The sequence below is a fragment of the Polypterus senegalus genome, chromosome 13, assembly GCF_016835505.1.
Source record: "Polypterus senegalus isolate Bchr_013 chromosome 13, ASM1683550v1, whole genome shotgun sequence".
NCBI classification, from domain to species: Eukaryota; Metazoa; Chordata; class Cladistia; order Polypteriformes; family Polypteridae; genus Polypterus; species Polypterus senegalus.
Window position 1 is genome coordinate 63,355,228 of NC_053166.1, and position 21,148 is coordinate 63,376,375.

The window sequence follows — 21,148 nt, forward strand, 5'->3', positions numbered from 1 at the left end:
ATTAGCTCCACAAATGAGACACACGGGTTTACCGGCAATGTCAGTAAACATATACTCAGCCTCCCATCGGTTTTAAAGGCTCTATGTTCAGAATCACCTTTTCTTCGGCATCGTGTGGGCTAGCCGCAATAACTTGCAGCATCATAAGCTAGACTTGATTAACGCGGTAAGTGTTCGGCAAGGCAGCTGAAGCGCTGCATTATGGGATCTGTAGTTTATTGTGTTACCAGCGCTTCATATCCCCGGGCCATTAATAACAATAATATATAAAATGATCTCGGGCGGATATAATTACGCCGGGCGGATGTGGCCTGGGCCTTGAGTTTGACACATATGGACTAAATAGAACTTGAAAAGATATATTTTTTCAAATGTGATCGCGCAATTCAGATCGAGTTGACGCGCACTACAGTACATCGAGCCCGCGTGCTATTGTGGTTTTGCCTGCGTGCCTCAATAAGTTACCCTCCCCTCACTCTTACTTTTTTACCGTTCATCTAATGAATACACTGAGTATGGCTTTACCAAAACAATCATTGATCGCGAATAAAGTATCCATTATTCATAAAGCTTCAATTGTTGATCTGTCTTTCTGCGTTAACCGCATATTATTTCATGCGTCTCAAACCAAGGGGATGCGAGGCTAAAATGAATCATAAAGCGTGCGTACACTCTCAGTGCATCCCCTCTCGGGAATTGAACCTCGGAAGTCAGCGCTAGAGGCGAAGCCTCTAATGTTGCGCCAGGGTGTGTGGTTCGTTTATTTGACAGTATGTAGATCGGGGTGTGTGTGTGTGTGTATATATATATATATATATATATATATATATATATATATATATATATATATATATATATATATATATATATATATATATATATATATATATATATATATATATATATATATATATATATATATATACAACACACACACACACCCCGATCTACATCTACGATCTATATATACAATATAAATATATATATATATTACTTTTAAAAATGCAACGTATAGTTTTGTCCAGGAAGAAAGCAATGTTGCCTCAAATCAATGGCAACCTTTTGTAGGGTGTGTCCCTGAGACTTATTAATTGTCATCGTGAAGCAGAGCCTTACTAGAAATTTGAATCATTTCAATTGAAATGGGAGATCAGAGGGTATAACGGTGATGCCAGGAATACATTCAGAGTGTGGCGCTCTGCTGTTTTTTTGTGGAGCTGCCTTCACACAGCTTCTCCACTGCTTTATAAACGAACGCCATATATGGCCATCGTTTCTCCTTGCTTCGCGATTCTGTACTGTTTTATTGTTCGTTTATTGCGATTCTTACAGTTATTGTGTAGCTATTCAAGACTTATTTTACTGTTCAGGTACCCATTTCCTTTATTTAATCCGCAGCTTGTACGTTATTTTTTGCTCATTTATTACGATTATATAGATATTTATTGATTCCCTTCTTTAGCTGACTGCCTGCTCATATAAGACGCTCCTCTTGTTTTCGCGAAACAGCCTTTACACAGCTTCTCCGCTCTTTTATAAACGAACGACATATAAAGCCATCACCTTGTCAATTGTGTAATGCGTTTTTTGAACAGGTTTGATGCATGGAAGTGATCACTCTGTACTGCGTTCAGGAAGTTCACGTGAGCTGCTCTCTTGTGTGATGTTGCGATGTCCACGGCTTAATTTAATATTAGCTAAGACCCGGCACTTAAAAGTTTCTGGCTGCACTCCGGTTGTAATATGATGAAGCTGCGCGAGCTCACTCTTAAGAATGCAAAGTATAGTTGTCCAGGAGAAAAGCAATCTTGCCTGAAATCAATGGCATTGTTTTGTAGGGTCTGTCCCTGAGACTTATTACTTGTCGTCGCGCAGCAGAGCCTTACTGGAAATTGGAGGCATCTGAATTGAAATGGGAGATCAGAGGGTATAAAGGGGACGCGAGGAATACATTGAGTGTGGAGAAACTCTAGAGACAGCGTGTATTAACTTGTGGATTTTTCTGTGAGTATTTGGTGGCAGCGTGACTAAGTTGCTTCTGCAAGACCGCGTTAGCTGTGGAGCTCAACTCGGAGCATATTCTTTTCCTACCTTGTCATTTGTGTAATGCATTCTTTGAACAGGTTTGATGCATGGAAGTGATCACTCGTACTGCTTTCAGTCAGTTCACATGAGCTGCTCTCTTCTGTGATGTTGTGATGTCCACGGCTTTATTTAATGTTAGCTAAGACCCGGCACTTAAAAGTTTCTCACTACAGCAATTTGAACTCCGTTACAAAGTGATCCAAAGTCTCGTTTATACCTTGTGTCTTCTCATTAAAATTGTATCTCGCGAATAAAGTATTCTGCGTTTTTCTTCAGCGCTCTTTGGGAGCCGTTTCTTCTTTTCTACGTATGCTGGTCACAGTCAGTTCACGTGATTACGTGTGAGGCGTGATGATGTCTGTAATGGAAGGATTTTTCTCTGTAAAAAGCAAAGGTGAAATAAAGAGAGCAGATGGGCGTTAGTCGCTTCAGCGCAGAATCAGCTATAGAAACTAATGTTTTGGGAATAACAGCCGGGAATGTTCTAAAGATACAGCCAAGGCTATGTAAGGAGTTGTTTTTCACTTCGATAGGCTTTTTTCACATGTAAGCATATTACTGTGTCTTCTGGTATCAGGCATTAGTCTCAAGGCCAAGTAGAAGAAAAACATAGCGCTGTGTCCCATAGAAGGAGGGGGTTTGGTGTATGCTAAAACTGATCACTTCTGCATACACTGCTTCCACGTAGGCCGCTTTTGGGCAAGGACACCTAATTAGTATATAAGGGAAGGTTCCGCCCTCAGTTTCTTTGAACGCTCAACCCTGGGGAAAGGCGCACACCGCCCGGTCTTATCTGATAAAAGGCACATGGGTTGATCCTCTGACGAGACTGACATGTGGGCTCCCTCAGTCTACTGGTCTAGGATGATGGCTCTGGGTCTTTTGATGTATGTTACTGTATGTATGTATGTTATTGTAAGTATAAGTTTGTCTCTTTAAGCATATATATTTATTTCTATAACCCATTCATATGTATTTATATGTTATAATTGAATAAGTAAATTTTATTGAAGTATCGGACCTCTTCTCTCTGATTTTTGCCTACTTATGTTTTAATCCCCTGAACCATTTTCCCAAATCAAAACAATGTCACACGCAGGTCCGCCCCCTACGGCCGTCGAGCTAACGTTCATTACAATATATTTTTCAGCCTTCCACCCACACGGGAATTTGGAGAATTAGTGATGAGTCAGTGAGTGAGTGAGGGCTTTGCCTTTTATTAGTATATGTATGTTTATATATGTGTGTGTGTGTGTGTATAATATATATAATACACACACACGACAGCAACACTCATAAAAGTGACAAAACAATTACATTGACAATCATGTTACGTTATTTTCAAAATGTTTCCTTTTCTTTTTCATTACTTCTTTAACACACTACTTCTCTGCTGCGAAGCGCGGGTATTTTGCTAGTTATATATACACGAGTATGTATTAATATTTCCATTTACACAAACTCTTTAACACTAGAATCCCTGAAACCCAAGAAAAAAGTCGTAATGCCAGGTCACTTTAAATTCCTTCACATTTCATCATCATCTTTGTCTTGCAAATGTGTCATTCAGCACATGCAACAAATAGCCTTCTATCCCATCCCTCACTGAGGTAGTTAAGTCAGATGCAAAATTCTCACAGCTGAAATCAGTGTATCTGGGTGTAAAACATCTGGAATTGCACAGGGTAAATATTATATCGTTATTAGGAATACATACATTTCCCAGGTCCCCTCCGTATTTACCGTTTTGAGTAGTGAACTGCTGTTATTATTATTACATAATAAAAACATACATTTAATTTGAGTCTGTTACAGCCAAGGTAAAGTTTTGCTAATTGTAAAAGATATTTCTGAAGGGATATAAGCAGATACACAAACTCATTGTGAATCATGTCTTCTTGGTATCTTTTTGTTACTTACATTTTTTTTAAATTCAGTGGTATCTATACTAATAAAAGGCAAAGCCCTCACTCACTCACTCACTCATCACTAATTCTCCAACTTTCCGTGTAGGTAGAAGGCTGAAATTTGGCAGGCTTATTCCTTACAGCTTACTTACAAAAGTTGGGCAGGTTTCATGTCGAAATTCTACACGTAAGGGTCATAACTGGAAGCTATTTTTCTCCATATAATGTAATGGAGTTGAGTTGGAGATGGCGTGGGGGGAGTTTCGTGTGACATCATCACGCCTCCTACGTAAGTACGTAGAGAACAAGGAAGAACTCCAAACAGCGATGAGCACAAAACGCCATTTCACAATTGAGAAGGCACAAAAACATTATGAAGCAAATGATGCATACAAGCATATTCATAAGTACAGCTACTGCGGAAACAAAGCACGACGTGAACCGTAAGTTTATATTAAATTAAGTTCATAGACAGGCTGCCACTAGCGTTTGTAATTTAGTGCCTGCCCATATAAGGCCGTCCATCAGCGGCAATCCAATACTGGGAAGCTGGGAACCTTTGATGCAAGAACACCAAGCGGCTCACGTGAACTGACGCAGTGCACAGACAAAAAGCAACAGTTCCAAAGAGTGCTGAACAAAAACCGAATTACACAATTGAGAAGGCAGCAAAAAAATATGAAGCGTCTGATACATACAATCATATTCATAAGTGCAGCTACTGCGGAAACAAAGCACACGGTGGAAAAAGTGAATGTCCCGCTAAAGGAAGACAGTGTAAAAAAAACCCGTGTATGCAGTGTGTCAGGTCTCAGATAAAGAGGAAGACGAGCTGTTTATTGATGCAGTAAGGAACTAATCGATGAATGAAACCTCTTATCTTTACAACGATTGACAAACACGGAATGTAACTTGAACACAACACATCGTACAAATCGACCTGATTGAAAGAAATAATGATAATCAAATCCTTGATGACAGCAACATTCAATAACACTCACAAAACAATTACTGTATATTGACAATCATGTTACGTTATTTTTAAAATGTTCCCTTTTCTTTTTCATAACTTCTACTTCTCCACTGCGATACGCGGGTATATATATATAAATGTATATATATACCCCGATCTACAGTACATACTCTCGCATAGACAAGCCACACGCTGTGGCGCAATTGTAGAGTCTTAAGCCTCTAACGCCGACATTGAGGTTCGATTCCCGAGAGGGATGCACTGAGTATGTCGCGCTACCGATTCATTTTACCTTCGCATCTCCTTGGTTTGGGACGTATGAAAAATATTAGGTTAACAGAATCATGTTACGTTATTTTTAAAATTTTCCTTTCTTAGCACAAGCACAGCTGAGAAGCTTCGATGCATGTACTCCATAAGCGTTAAAAATAACGCATTTAATCACACTTTCAATTCCAAGCAAACGGGAACTTTTGTCAATGCATGATTTCCTGGTACATCCATTACACTGATGCACACATCACAGCTACAAAATGTTAGAGTCGGAATAAAGCGCGTTCCTACGACTGATCATTTCGACTACCCGAGCGAAGCCTTGATAAAAGCATGGTTTTGTGCACACTGAAAAGCAAGCAAAATTAGATGCATTACAGAAAGCGGACTTTGTGGCTCTTACTGGGGATCATTGGACTTCCGTGACCGTTAGTAATTCTAAATACATCTAATTACAAAATGTTCAATGATCACACTGTTTTAGCCTAATGTACAAAATAATTTTGGCTAATGTTACTCAGAGTTTAAAGAGTAAGCTGGTCAAATTACCTTTTATGTTTCTGACTTATTTTTTAAGAAGAAAAACTGCACTTTATGTTGAAATTTTGGTTATTATTATTTAAAGACAATACTATTCTGAAAATGTACTTAAAGTACTTAAACTACCACTTTATTTTTAAGTCTGCCCAATTTTAACCAGGGATGATATTTTTGTTTCTGTTTTGAATTCAAATGCAGTTTAAAAGCTTTTTTTCAGAAATTAAAACAGCTTCAGTTTACAATATTCATGTCCATGTCTATTATTTGATTCTGTCGCCCACTAAAACCCTTTTAAATTAAAAAAAAAAAACATTTGCGATTTGGGGCAAATTTACGTGTGCGATTACATACGATTAATCAAGATTAATTCTTACACAGCCTCTAATTAATTGGATTAATTTTTTAATCGAGTCCCACCTAATATATATATATGTAGATTTGTATATATATGTGTATATACAGTATATATGTAGATATGTATATGTGTATATATACAGTATGTGTATATATATGTATATATATATTTATATATATATATATATGTTTATATATATTTATATATATATATATGTTTATATATGTGTGTGTGTGTATATATATATATATATATATATATATATATATATATATATATATATATATATATATATATATATATATGCCAGCAACACTCATGACAATGACAAAACAATTACATTGTCAATCATGTTACGTTATTATTAAAATGTTTCCTTTTCTTTTACTACTCCGCTGCAAATCGAGGGTATATATATATATATATATATATATATATATATATATATATATATATATATATATATATAGATAGATAGATATGACAACACTCATATCAATTACATTAACAATCATCTTACGTTATTTTTAAAATGTTTGCTTTTCTTTTTCATAACTTCTTTAACACACTACTTCTCCGCTGCGAAGCGCGGGTAAAAGCACACTTGTTTCATTATACGTTTGCGAAAGTGTTTATTTTTTAATCCAGTAAAAACTTGAATGACATCAGATCTGCCTCTCTTGCACATGTACACACACAGCCATGCATGAAAAACATTATTATTTGAAAATGCTATGTCACTTAAACATTTTTTTTCTCCCCGATCTTTCCCAAACTCCATGTTATGGTGCATGGTACAGAGAATGCAGAAACAACTTCTTTTTGGGTGCATACACTGTCGGAATGGCACTATCAGATCTAAAAATTGCTCATGTACTAAAGTGACGTTAGCTGCAGGTGGAAGTTCCCGTCCCGTTTTACTTATGGTGCCAAGCAGCGTTCTGTTGCAGTGCAGCAGTCTATTAGCCAGAGAAAGCAATGTGAAGAAGTTGTCAGTTGTGATGGTTTTGCCTTTGCCCAGAAATGGCAGCATAAGTTTTATGTAATTGTTTTACATCCGAGATATCTGTGGTTTCATCACATAGAATAATGAAAAACTTTTCTGTGTGTATATTTTTCAGTATGTTAGATTTTATTTCTGATGCTAAGAAATCCAGGAGCTCTTGCATTATTCTTTCAGAGGTGCAATGTGCATTTCTACCAACATTAAGACTTTTGAGTGGTAAAGGGAGAGCCTGTTGGATATTTAATTCACACTTGCACTACAGCAGGTACGCATTCTCGACATTTCCACTTTAATCTCGACATTTCTACAGTATTCTCTCTGTTTATCTCGAGATTAAATTCGACATGTTGACTTTATTCTCGTAGTTTGTCATTAAAGTAGAACATCATAAACTAAACTTCATCTTAAAATGAATGTTTAATTTACTAGATTTTCTCAAACCCCCGTCATAAATTATGTAGCAACATGTCGACTTTATTCTTGTCATAAGCGTCAAGATTAAAGTGGAAATGTCCAGAATAAAGTCAACATCTCAACTTTATTCTTATATAGTTTTTTTCCTTCACTTTGTCCGTATTTTTTTTTCTTCACCGTGGTCCTAATACGCTTCCGTACAAAACCCTCAGCAATTCAGCGACAAAACTTTTGTTCAGGACACAGTGTGTGCTGCAAGGGTTTCTGCACACTTTTTGCAATATGGACGCAGGTCCAAATATGAGCAAATATAAGAACGGCAGATGGGGTCACTTTAAGCAGGAACCACAGTGAGTGCTGCAAGGATTTTTGCACACAGAAAACACCTAATGCTTAAACAACTGTATGTGTATATATTGGTTTGCTATGTACTTTACAAGAAGAGAGCTGCTGTACGCTCAGCCGCACTACACAGACTGCGCGAACGCTGACAACAGAGATATCACTTCCTGACGCCTTTTTTCTGATATCTGACAGGCTGGTTTCACTAGACTTTTTTTTTTTTTTATCAGACCTCCTCTTGCCCGTCCACCTCCACATCCTTCCGCTCCCGCTATGAGCATGTACAGCCCCCTCTCGCCCGCCCTCCTCTCCATACTCCTTGCAACTGTATTAAGCTGCTACACCCCCACTATTACCATGTACAGCCCGCTCTCGAAACCCCACCTCCCTATAGTCTTTGCTTGTGAACTCTGCTCTGCCTCGACACCCGTTATTAGCTTTAGCAGTATTTGCCCACCCGCCCGCTCGTCCCTTGCCATCTCTGCACATCATTAGATCTGCCTGTGCCTGCAGATCTGCGGCTGTCATCTCACAATGTCATGTGAGAGGACAACCGGGCGCTGAACTAAATTAGCCTGGCGACGCTAGGGAGAACACTGCGTTATAATTAACTTACCTATTGCAATTTGCAGGTGATGTCCGAAGCATGAAAGTCTGGTCCAGTTGTGGAGTGTGACGGCTTTCACAACGTTGGACCCGTTGTCGTTCGTCACACACATTTGTTTTTCCTCCTGAAGATTCCACGAGCTGAGGAACTCTTTTAAGCCTTTGGCTATATTTTCCCCTCTATGGTCCTCTTGGGGGAACTTGTTTCAAGGCACTTGTTTTGTAGCTTCCAGTCTTTGTCCACGTAGTGTATTGTGTGGCTCATGTAGGGGTCTGATGTTTGGCTTGATTACATGTCCGTGGTGGACACAAAAAACTCCACCGATAGTAATGCATTTGACACCTCAGTACGGACCTCTTCATATAAAGCAGGCAAGGCGACTTTAGAGAAGTATTTCTTGGTGGGCAGCTTGTAGCGTGGATTGAACTTTTTAAGCATCTTTGTGAAACCTTCTCTTTCCACACTCTGAATGGGCATCATATCCCTGGCTAAACAATGCATCACTGCATTAGTTAGTTCCCCCCAGCGTTTGCTACTTTTGTCATAAGGCGTGCAGCTATTTATAGCTACGCCGATTGTTTGTTGAGTCAGCTTCTTTGGTCTCACCACCACGCTAGTTGAAGTGGATGCCTCTTCACGTGCTTTAACAGCTTTGTTGTACTCCAAGTGCTTCTGCTTCAAATGATGAAATAGGTTTGTGGCGTTTCCTCCCTTCGCCACGATGGCCCGCTTGCATCTGACGGGCGAAAACCAAACCAGTTCCACACCACTGAAGTTGCACCATTTTTACAAACCAATTCTGGTTCATCTGTTTCATTTAACGATCCGCTTTCGCCCTTCTCATTCTCCGTCGCCACCATGCTTTTTCCGCCATGTGCGTATGAAAACAAAGGCACTTCGCATGCGCGTTTTACCCATATTCTATTGTGATATTTCATTTTCTTATCATTGTCTAACATTGTACCGGTATTACCATGAAAGGTATAATATGGCCCAGCCCTACTTCTCACTACAGTGACAATGACTGGAATGTTTTACAGACTAGGGTAGTTGAAACTAGCCACATGGCGAGTAATTTAGCCAAAATGTTGTCTGAGGCAATACAAAAATGGGAGTTAACAAAGACCCAGTAATCGTAACAGACAATGCTGTGAATATAGTCTGTTCTGTGGAACTGATGGAGCTCCTGCTCATTGGATATTTTAAACACACTCTCAATTTAGCCTGACAAGCACCTTTCAAAATACAAGCTATAGAATGCTTGCTTGACCGTGTGAGACACATTGCACCATTTTTTCCTTTATGGCAAGCAAGAAGTTGAAAGAGGAGCAGCGAATATTGCAGCTACCCACACATAAGCTAGTAATCAACATGGCGACTGGAGATGCTGGAATGCTTCCTAGAGTGGCAACCAGCAGTCTCAGCAGTTCTGCTGTCCCCTGAAGTGCGTAGGAACAAAAGCGATCTCTGCACTTTGACAGAGGTTGCCATAATGGTCATAAAAGATGTGGTTGGAGGAGATGAGCAGTGCCCCCCATGACTCTACAGTGATAAAGGACCTCAAGAGTGCTGTATACAATGGAAGTATCTAACGTAAGACACAGAAGAATAGAAATAACTGATTGTTCCTGTACTTTACAGTATTTAAATATTTTCCTTTGTATTAAACAACTGAAATCTATAGTGAGTTTCAATTGGATTTTTCCAATTAAGTTTACTCCTGACTATTTTCAACAGCAAGAATCAGATGGTGATGGAGCCGAGTAAACTGTGAGCATACATAGTTCAGGTAAACAACTCATTTGTATCTTTGGAAGAGGATGATGCCCCTACTCCACAAAAAAAGGCCAAAAGAATCTTCTGTATCTGCACTGATGGTTCTCTTTGGGTCATCCTACATACCAAAAGCTATAGTATTACAGAAAATTCCAACTGAAAAACCATTGGAAGAAGTGAATATATACAGGAAAGTACAACCTGTTCCAGTCTGAAAATCCACTGATCTGGTGGAGGGTGCATGCAGGCAAATATCCCCTTTTGGCTCATAAAGCAAAGAGGTATCTTTGTATCCCTGGGACCTGTGTCCCTTCCGAGAGGGTATTCTCAGCTGCTGGTGACACTGTTACTGCCTCACTCCACAAAAAGCATACAAGCTCCTTTTCTTGCAGAAAAATCTTACACTCTCAGAAAAGTGAGATAGTAGTCACGAAGGGGCTTAGTGTCATAGACTTTACAGCATACTGTCTCCACTTCAAAATCTTACACTCTCAGAAAAGTGAGATAGTAGTCACGAAGAGGCTTAGTGTCATAGACTTTACAGCATACTGTTTCCACTTCAGAAGTTTTATAAGACTATTTACAAGACCTATGTTTTTGCACTAATTTTCAAAGGGACTTTTTTCAGCTTCCGATTGTTGGTTGTTTATATTTTATATATATGGCCGTTTGTATCTTACTTATTTCACTGTATATTTAGTATGTGTCCCCATCAATGTTAAATAAAAAAGTTCATCAATGACAGCCTTTGACCCTTTAACCTGGTTAAAAGATGGCAATACCAGGCGAACTGAGGAGGAGATTAAAACTGTTCCTACTCTTCCTTCTATAGTTGTGGTTAATGGAAGATTACTAGCAAACAAGATGGATTAGTTGAGTCCATAAATAAATCTTCAAATTACAATATGACTGTAGGCTGGCTTCAGACAGTGTATGACAGACAAAATTCACAGCGTGAAAGATGCTTGCGCTAATTATGAGTAATAAATAGTGTAATTCTGAACATACAGAATTTAAAGTTAAACAATAAATCTGTGGCCCACACCTAAACAATTACTATGTGCCAATTTATCTACACTGAGACACTTCCAATGTTTATGGTTTACATTTCTTCTGGCAGCACTAAATCATGATGTGATGTCATCAGTTCTGTAATTACTCTCCCCACCCCCTCAAGATTTGAAAACAATTATTTAGGTACCCATAATGAACAAGTAAGGGAGGTGCTTTTTAATAATACCAGGAATATTGTTGTGATTCAGGAAGTGCAGAAAAATTTGTGTAAAGTAAAAATGAATGGGGCCATGGGGCCAGATGGTATATTAGGCTGGCTCCTGAAGTCTGTTCAAGCATTTCTCTCCAGTTCTTCATTTGTTTTTTAACTGGTTCCTGAGCTGTGGAAACAGTCAACCTTTACCCCGTTCCTAAAGTCTCCAAGGCAAGCAATCTGAATTTCTATAGACCTGTGGCACACATCTGCTTTGCAATTAAATGGTTTGAACACTTCATAAAAAACACATTAATGACAGAGACTAACTGATTTTAAGATAACCTCCAACTTTCTAACTATGGTAAATAGAAGTGAGTAAGTTGCTAATTATCCTACATCAAATAAACACTTTTCTCGATAAGCCTGGTTCATATGTTAGAGCATTATTTCTGGATTTTTCTTCAGTTTTCAATACCATTCAGCCTCACATACTGATTGAGAAATCAAACGGTATGAATGTTAACTCATGTATTGCAGTATTAAATTTACATTGATTACTGCCAAAATATATGACACTTTTCAAAGGTCCTTTAATCGCACTACTTAGTATTACTGACTGTTTAATAAATTGGTGTAATAAGAACCATCTTACTTTGAATGTCAATTAGACCAAAGAAATTATATTTGACTTTAAATGGGAGAAAACTATGTCTACCCATCACTATTATGGGGGAGCAAGTAGAAATAGCAACTAAATAAAAGTAGTTATGAACTACGCCAAATAATTATCGTAATTTTAAAAATTCATTAAAAAATACTCTAAATGCAAGCAGCACTTATTTCTCCTCCATAAACTAAAAAGACTACCTAAAGCAGAAAAGGACCTCATGTTGTCCTTTCAAGTGTGAGAATCAGTCTGTCATCACCTCTAGCTGCATCGCCTGGTTTAGTAGACTGACAAATCAAAATTTACAAAAGCTCAAGCTGATTACAAACATATAACTAAAGTTACTGGAGTTGATGTAGATGTTTTGGTAAGTATATGCCAAAGGGAAATGTTTAAAAAATTGGAAATCATATCATTGACAAACATCTTTTTAATAAGGAATATTAAATATTAAAAAAATGCACAAGCACACTGCACGAATAATCTGCTTTTCAAATTATTTTAATATTTTGGAATTTCAGTGAGCATTTTTAGCCTGTCTCATTTTTCTTTGTTTTATTTCATTTCTGCCCATTATTGAATGAAACTGAGAAGACAAATTTTGTGTTTTTTTGCATAAGCACGATGTAATTAAAAACCTTGATTACAAAGTGTTACACTTCACCAAAATGACTTTCCTTTGGTTCCTGTAGAGAAAAGTCAAGCAAACTGACACCTGTTATTGGCTAACTAAAAAGATTACAATATGCAAGCTTTCAAGGCAAATCTTTTTAGTTAGCCAATAAAAGGTGTCATTTTGCTTGACTTTTCTCTACATTCATAATGGTTAACACGGTACAACACCCTGGTACTTTGGTTCCTAGAAACTTCCATGTATCTATCACTTTACTTTTGTCCACGTGCTGCCAAATTATGTGCAATAAAATGTGGAACAGGGCTTTGGACCCTTCGAATGCCAATACCAGTGAGACATAAAGTTACATAACACTTCCACTATTTGTATGATAGGACCACCACCCGTCCTACTTTAGGCTCTCATATAAACACACCAGTGATACAACATGAGGTCTTATGGTCCCCATTGGACATTAAATACTTTAAAGTGATCTTTAAACCACATTATATGGGAACAGATAATTAACATTATGTTCTACATTCTGGTGTATAAATCGTAACAGCCGCTAAATCTGTGGGCTGCTTGTTCAACAAGAAACAGTGTGTGACAAGGGTACGGGTGCAGAGACTACTATTACATAAGCTTAACAGCTAAGATCATTTTATGTTGGTTAAATGGCTTAAAGAAAGGTGGATTAAAGAAACTTTTAATCCCATAAGAAATATTTAGACGCATACTGCAGCAGAAACATAACGGTACCGTTACTAAAGTTCCATGTACAAATAATTCTAAAACAGAAAGCAATTTCAAATATTTAGGTCCATCTTATTTACTAAGCAAACACAGAATGTTGTTAGCACAAACATGTTTATTCCAATATTAAAACAGGGGAGTAAGAAATCACGTTTACAAATATTTTCACAGGACCAATAATGTTTTTCAGACGGTGGACAAATCTGCCTAACAGTAACATTTAGATGTATTACGGACTTTATTAGAAAAAAAACAGGCAGCAGAGATAAGGATACATTACATCCCTGTGTTTGAGACTCTTTCTGCTGGGGACACTGAAACGACATGTTAAGCTACTATGCGACGTTCCGTCACAATGTAAACATTCACCACTTCCGCGCCTCGTGGGCACTTAACAGGCCTATCATCACGCGAGGGGAAAAAAACAATAACAACTATTAAGCCGGGATAGCTACGGTTTGAATGACTTCCTATAACCTGGAAATAACTTGCAATACTACCAATAAGTATCTTTGTTTTGTTGAAATGCACCTACAAAAACAAATGCTTAATTCAGGAGCAAGAACTGCGTTTAGTCTGGAGTCCGAATGAGTCCAAATCAAAGCAAGATTAAAATCAAGAACTCACCCTTCGCACGCACGATGATAGCAGCTGACGTACTTGTCGTTATAAACTGAACACTTTTACAAAAAAACGTTCATCGCAGCAATTTTAGCACTAAATGAAACATATCAAATTTGTTTCCACAGCTCAGAGCGCGCCTCACCTGCCTTATACTCAACGAATAGAAAGCGCGCAAGTCGTGCTGTCATTAAATAAACGATCATTGTAATGCTGCCCTCTATCGGACCGGAAGTCTGAACCATAACGCGAGAATTAAGTCAGGTTTAGAATTTACACCCTGTCTGTACATGATAAGTACATACAAATTCTAAGTAAGTTAAAAAATACCCTTCTGAGTTGAATAATTGTGTAACTAACAATATATTTTGTTAGAGCCAGCTATTTAAAAATACAGAATTATTTTGAAATAAAATACGATTATTCCATATAAAATACGAATGAGAGAACAAAATGTTTATAAATCAAGGACCAAGCTATAAGCATCATTTATCCGAAAATAATTCAATATTGTCCCTAATTCACGGTCCCTAAAACTGCACTCTTGTTTTTAAAATACAAAACCAGTCTCCTAATTTACACCTTTAAATCCCAAATGAAACTTTGATAGGACGTTTTCTCGCAAAAACAAAGATCTATTTTTCAATGCAATATTGTCACCATTCCTGATGTACCGTTTCACTGTGAACATTTTATTGCAGATATACCCTGCAAATACATATTTGTAGATATGTCACACTGTCATTACCTGATTTGGACCAGAATCACACACCTTTCCTACTCTGTTACTTTTTCCTGTCTGTAAACTTCTTCTTTGTGATTATGGCGGTCCGCACTCCACATGAAGGTACATTACCACTACTTACTGTACTGGAGTGTGATATAAAAATGGCCAATTCAGATTCTCTCTCGCAGACCTGTTTTGAGCAAAAATGTACGCACTACTGTATAAAACGTATTGACCAGTTTTTAGTTCCTAGGATCATTCTCACTCCAGATCCTTTTATATTTCCCCTTACTTTCTAAAACATTTCTACTCTTTTTATATTGTATTTGTGACAAACCATTTTCACATTTTCTATTATTTCTGCTAACATACATAATTTACACATACCATTATTATGCTTTCCAATAATTACTAACGTAGAATTCAGTCCATTATGTCCAAGTCCCTGCCTTGTCAGCCATGCATCCTTCTTTCCTTTCCTACAAATAAACTTCACTTCCTCCCTTCCCATACTAACTACTATAACAGTCTCTGGCTTTTTAACTGACTTTTAGCAAGACTCTTCTTTTCATTCCCGTACTCAATAAAATTGGACCACTATATTTCAAACTATATAACAAATAATAGACCTCCAGTAACAAGTTATGCAAGGTTTCTAGACTCAGCAACACCAAACCTAAATCTGCACATATTACAACTTTCTGTGGTTTAACATGCTCTGCCCATTGCAATCCAGACTTTCACCCAGTCTTTTCCCTGAATTTACACAAAAAATGGAATTTAAATAATAATTAATCTCTGCTACATACACCTCCAACTCACTTGTTTTATTTTTGGTACTTCTAGACAAGCTATTTTTAATGTGTTAATGATTTTACTTTATTTTCATGTTGTTGATGGAAACTGATTTTTACCAAGACACGATTAAATAAAATTTCGAATGTAGACATTACTAATGTTTCTAATGGCTATTACTGTTTGAAATGACCACTTTTTAATTTATTATTCACGTATGACTGCCAAGCCTCATTTTCAGCAGCCATTTCTTCAGTGTCCTAAAGATAAACGTTTTATCTTATTCTTAATTAACATTGTTTAAATACTGATTAACTTCTTATCTTATTCTTAATTAACATTGTTTAAATACTGATTGACTTCTTATCTTATTCTTAATTAGCAATGATTAAATACTGACTGGCTGTTAGAGAAACCTCTTTAATGGAATTGGGACCACTGAAACCTGTTATTCTGTTCTTAAAAGCCAGTAAGTTGTATTATCTTAGGTTGCAAGATACTGTCATTCCTAAAACTCCATCCTGGGTTAAAAAATGGCCAAAATGAAATAACCTTCTCAAGAAACAATGAAGTTTATTCTATGTGACAGACTTACAAGAAACTAAATATTTCACACAAAGGTGTCTATTACTATTTTGAGAGAGGTTGGCAAACTGGATCCAACCACAGCAGAAAAAGAGGGGGAAACACCAAGATGCACAACTGCAAAACAGAAAAGTACATCTGAGTCTGTAGTTTGAGCAACAAACGCCTTAGATGTCCTCATTTGGCTTATCCCTTAAGTAAATACCAAATAACACTGTCACCTGTGCAACAGTTAAATGATGACTTTGGGGTAATGACCTAAGCTTTAAAGAAAATGCCATATCAGAAACTGCCATATAAAAAGAAAAGGTTAAAATGGGCAAAAGTACAAAGACATTGGGCAGAAGATGACTGGAAAAGCGTATTATAGTTAGCATCCTGGCATCATCTTTTCTCTGTTGCATATAAGAAAGAGATAACATTAGATGAGTGTTTATTTTTTCAGATTGCTAATGCATATATTCTTTACTAAAAGCTGTAGTAACAATATTGTATATTTATCCATTACCATCCCTTACTGTACCAGAATGCAGTGTTAGGTTTCCTTATTTGCTAATAGTCTGGTGCCCCATATCCCGTGCCTATCTCTGTGGCTGCACGGCATGTTGCGTGCCCTCAGTCACAGCAGCTCACTTCTATTGGTCCTTGAAACTGAAGTGGGTAAGAGACATGATGTTCATGTCTGTAAAATTAAGAAAAATGTAACTTTACAGTATATAGAGATGTATGAAAGATAGCTTAGTAAAACGTTATGCTTCCATGACTACTGTGTACTCAGTAATTCCATTACACTAAAATCAAACTCATAGCTCCTCTATTAAAGATTATAATGATTCAACATTTTTCTGACTGTATGATTTATCTGTAAAGTGCCACAATGATTGGCTCTCTACTATGTTGGAATACAGCTCAACACTTCAGCACAGATTTTAAATCTCAACCATTACTTCTTTGAAAAATGTTATGTTTAAAAATTGTGATCTACAATTAGCCAAAAACACTGCCCATTTAACAACTAACAATAGCACATGAATCTTTTATCATTTGAGTTGAAATCTGCTCTTTGAAAGAAAATTTCAGCCACACAATATTGTAAAATGACATGAAAAAGAACATATTTTATGTACACTACTAGTACATGTAAGTTCTGCAATCACTGATATTTTTGTATATGACTCCCTGATACAGAAATATGTGATGAATAAAAGATATTTGATAAAGTGACTAGAAATTTAAAAAGTTAAGCACAAATTAAGCTACTTTTGAAATATGTGGAGGATTTAAATTGTCATGAAATTTGTGATGTTGCTTAATCCAGTAGTTAATCTAACATACATGTCTTTGGGGTATATTAAAAGAAAGCTGAAGTACTAGGAGAAACTTCCACAGAGACACAGGAAAACATTAAAACTCTGCATTAACAAAGCCTAAACGTGGTGCTTAAATCAAGGAGGTTAACAACACTAAACAATGCGGCACCTAGAAAAGATTATCTACACATTCAAAATTACAGTCTTCCAAATAGCAGAGTATTCAAAACAGAGAATTTAGAGGTGATCAATGAGTTTTGTTTTTAGTACAGTATTTTAAAGTACCAAAGATGGGGGAAGCTTATCTAAATTGAAAATTTTGTAATAATCAGAATAGCATTCAGAGGACAGATGTGATTGAACCATTAGTACAGAATCTAGTGAACATAATATAATAAATCACAACATATTTTGGCAGACCATTTATTTAATTGCTAAAATTGTCAGTTTAATTTTAGTAGGGCAAATTCTGAACAGATCAGGTCACAAACTAAATAGTATAAACTGGGAAAGGCTTTTAAGTGTGGAGGCAGTTGAGCAGATGTGGGACAGGTTTAAAAGTTTTACATATAACACAGGACAAGTTTATGAAAAAACTGAAAATTAGTAAATTGAAGAAAACTCTGTTGTGGATACATAATGAGTTAAAAAATAATTTGCAAGGGAAAAAAATGGCTATATAATGCATATAAGACAACTCTAGCACTAACTATATTGTTCATGAGAGTATGAGAGCAAATTTAAAAAATATTACAGAAAAGATTAAAAATGAGCTAAAGAGATTATTTTCAATTTTTTAGTAGCAAATGTATGTATGTAAATAAGAGGAGGTAAAGAGCATCAAAACAGTTAAAGTTAGCTGGAATATACTGACAGTGAAATAGCCAATGCTCCGAAGTTGCATTTTTTTTCTGAAGTTAACAAGTATAAAGAAACGGATCACTTCCTAACTGTAAAACGTAATATTGAATTTAATAGACGATACTGAGTTGATACAACTTAATTTTTATAAACTTGTTAATAACACTCATCTTAAATAAGTCATGTGTACTTTTAGATGTAAAAGCTTAAGTAAATTAATGTCCTTTAGCTGAATTAACTTAATAATAGTAAGTATGTAAACACTGTGGCAGTGGGGGCGGAATTTCAGTGAACTGTTCAACTATACTTGGTGCGTTTTACGGCCATTTTGTGGACATGCCATAACAAGTTTACAGTAGGTGCAGCCAGATGTCATCTCAGCAGTTGTGCTCGTTGTTGTTAGCAAACCGGTGACTGTGGTATTTGGCACACTAATTTGGTGAGTACCTTTCTTTTCATCCTTTTTCACACTGTTTTACTTTTCTTAATGAGCGCCAGTCTGTTGTGCTTGCACGGGAGAAAACTTGTGCTAAACTCTTCCACAGCCTTTGTCCATTATCGCAGAAAGTCGGTTGCTTTTTCTTTTTTGCTTTGCTTCTTGTCCATTGACAGCATTCCTTAATTTGGGATGAGAACAGGAAAGTGTTAAACTCGCCCACAATCACGTTGTGAATGAAACAGTGCGTTTATATATTTTTCCTAATTTATTTGTTTGTAGAGTTGCGTGGAGCAAATGTAACGTGCAGAACATTAAGTGATTTAGTAGCTGTCTTGCAATAATTTTCCCAGTTGTCTAGTCAGGGAGGGGAAAACATTTTCAATCTTTAATGTTACCTGCGCTCCTGGATCCCCGATAACCTGCATTTGAAAGTCGCACGCATTCAGCGTCCACTGTGGACGTCATGCTAAGTAGCACATGTTGAACATGACCTGCTTTAGTAACATGGGACATGATTCTCAAACATTGTGGCAAACCGCTTTGTTATCTAATCTAATCATACTCCTTTGTGTAATTATTTATAGGATAGTTTGTATAAGTAACAGGCAAAATAATAAATTTATTAAAGTGTTAAATTAGACTGATAGTTTATCATAAAAAGGTTGGAATTGCCAGAACCATTACAGTGGAAGCTCGATTCACGAACGTCTCGGTACACGTACAAATCGGTTTCCCTTTCAGTTTGTGCACGCCGATGATTTCTACCGTGTTGCATTGTTCTTGGTCAGACATGCGTGCTTTCGCTGTGAACTCTTTGTGCTCTATTTCATTTCCCTTCTGGTTCGTACACACAGATTACTGTATTTAAGCATGTGTTCAGCCTCTCCCTGTTCATTGTTCTCAGTCAGACGTGCATGCTTTACCTGTGAACTCTTTGTGCTCTACAGTATTTTGTGTGCTTTTGCAGTTAACCATGGCTTCTAAGCACTGTAACCTGCTCTCCACCCAGTTCCTCCTCACTTCATGCCAGAACTCGACTCATGCAAGGTTAGTTTTCTTGGTGACACTCAATTTAACAACTTAATATACTACAAAATCAGATACCGAGGGAAGCTCAGCCAAGAAAGAGATCCTGGCAATGGTCCCCACTGCCAAGCCAACGTCAATGGCCGGCGTTCTTTGATATACCAAATTTCTCAGTGGATGTCGAGTACAGACTTAGACAGTGAGATCTTTCCTTTATGAAGGATGGGACTCATATGACCATATCACGAGATATGAAGCATGACATATTGGAAAAACTTGCTGAAACAATGTACAGTTTTAAGGCCTATCCTGACAATAATGACTTCAGCAGTGTTGCAAAAGCACTAATCGGCAAGCACCCATGCCTGACTGAGCCTGGTCCTCAGCCTGGATGGTACGGGTAGAAGAACAGCCTTAAGTTTAAGATGGCAAACTATCGCTCCAAGCTTCGAAAAGCTGGATGTGAGGATGTTGCAGTCAATGGTGGTAAAAGAAGCAGAGCCAATCCAGTGGGAGAGGCATCTAGTAAGAAGTAAGAAGTAATTGATTACTTAAGGTTGTCTTCTTCTCCTTCTTCCCCTTTCTCTTTTTCAGGTTTGCTGAGTTTAACAGAATTGCCAGTAAGAATCTTAAAGGAGATTTCTTTCAGGCTCTGGACCAATACACACCAAGCTTCATCCAAATGTTCAGTTGCAAAAAAGGAACTGTTGTAAAGAAGCTGACAGAACTGAAGCATCAAATTGACTCGATGGTGAGTGATTTATAACTCTTTTTCATCATTGTTGTTCCTATGTTGTTACTTCAAAGGTGTACCATGAAAAGTTGCCCCCCTGTCTGATTAAGATCATGTCATAAATCTGTTTTAAACCATACTGTGAGGCATTGCATCAGACAAGGATGGGAAAAAAATTACCAGATTCTCAAAAAACTCCCTTAATTCCCAAAAAATGTTTATACACTAGAATGGGGTGACGAGTGTATAAAAACTCTATTAAAGGTTTTTAGATCAAACAATATAGTCAACAATATAGTCATTGTGTACTGCAAACAACAGGTTTTGGGTTTTTTTTGGAAGAATTAGGTGTCAAGTAGGCTACAACAGCACCTGCTGAGTACACTACATGTCTTCTTTTTATTTGCATCAATATAATCAGTCCTGATTCACATTTTCATGGTTTTACATTTCAAATTTGCCTCACTTTTAGTTGAAACACAGATAATATAATTTTCTATCTCAGTCTGTGCTTATTTCTCAGAAAT

General features: G+C 37.1%; 1 protein-coding gene across 3 annotated transcripts in view; it reads right to left on the reverse strand.

Moving 5' to 3' along the window:
* Positions 1–14,312, reverse strand: part of LOC120543246 (matrin-3-like) — a 95,047-nt gene extending 80,735 nt beyond the window's left edge. For all 3 annotated transcript variants that reach the window (XM_039776216.1, XM_039776219.1, XM_039776215.1), the window contains exon 1: positions 14,152–14,312. The gene's annotated coding sequence lies outside the window, so the exon portion shown is untranslated. The remainder of the gene's footprint in view (positions 1–14,151) is intronic.
* Positions 14,313–21,148: the final 6,836 nt, after the last annotated feature.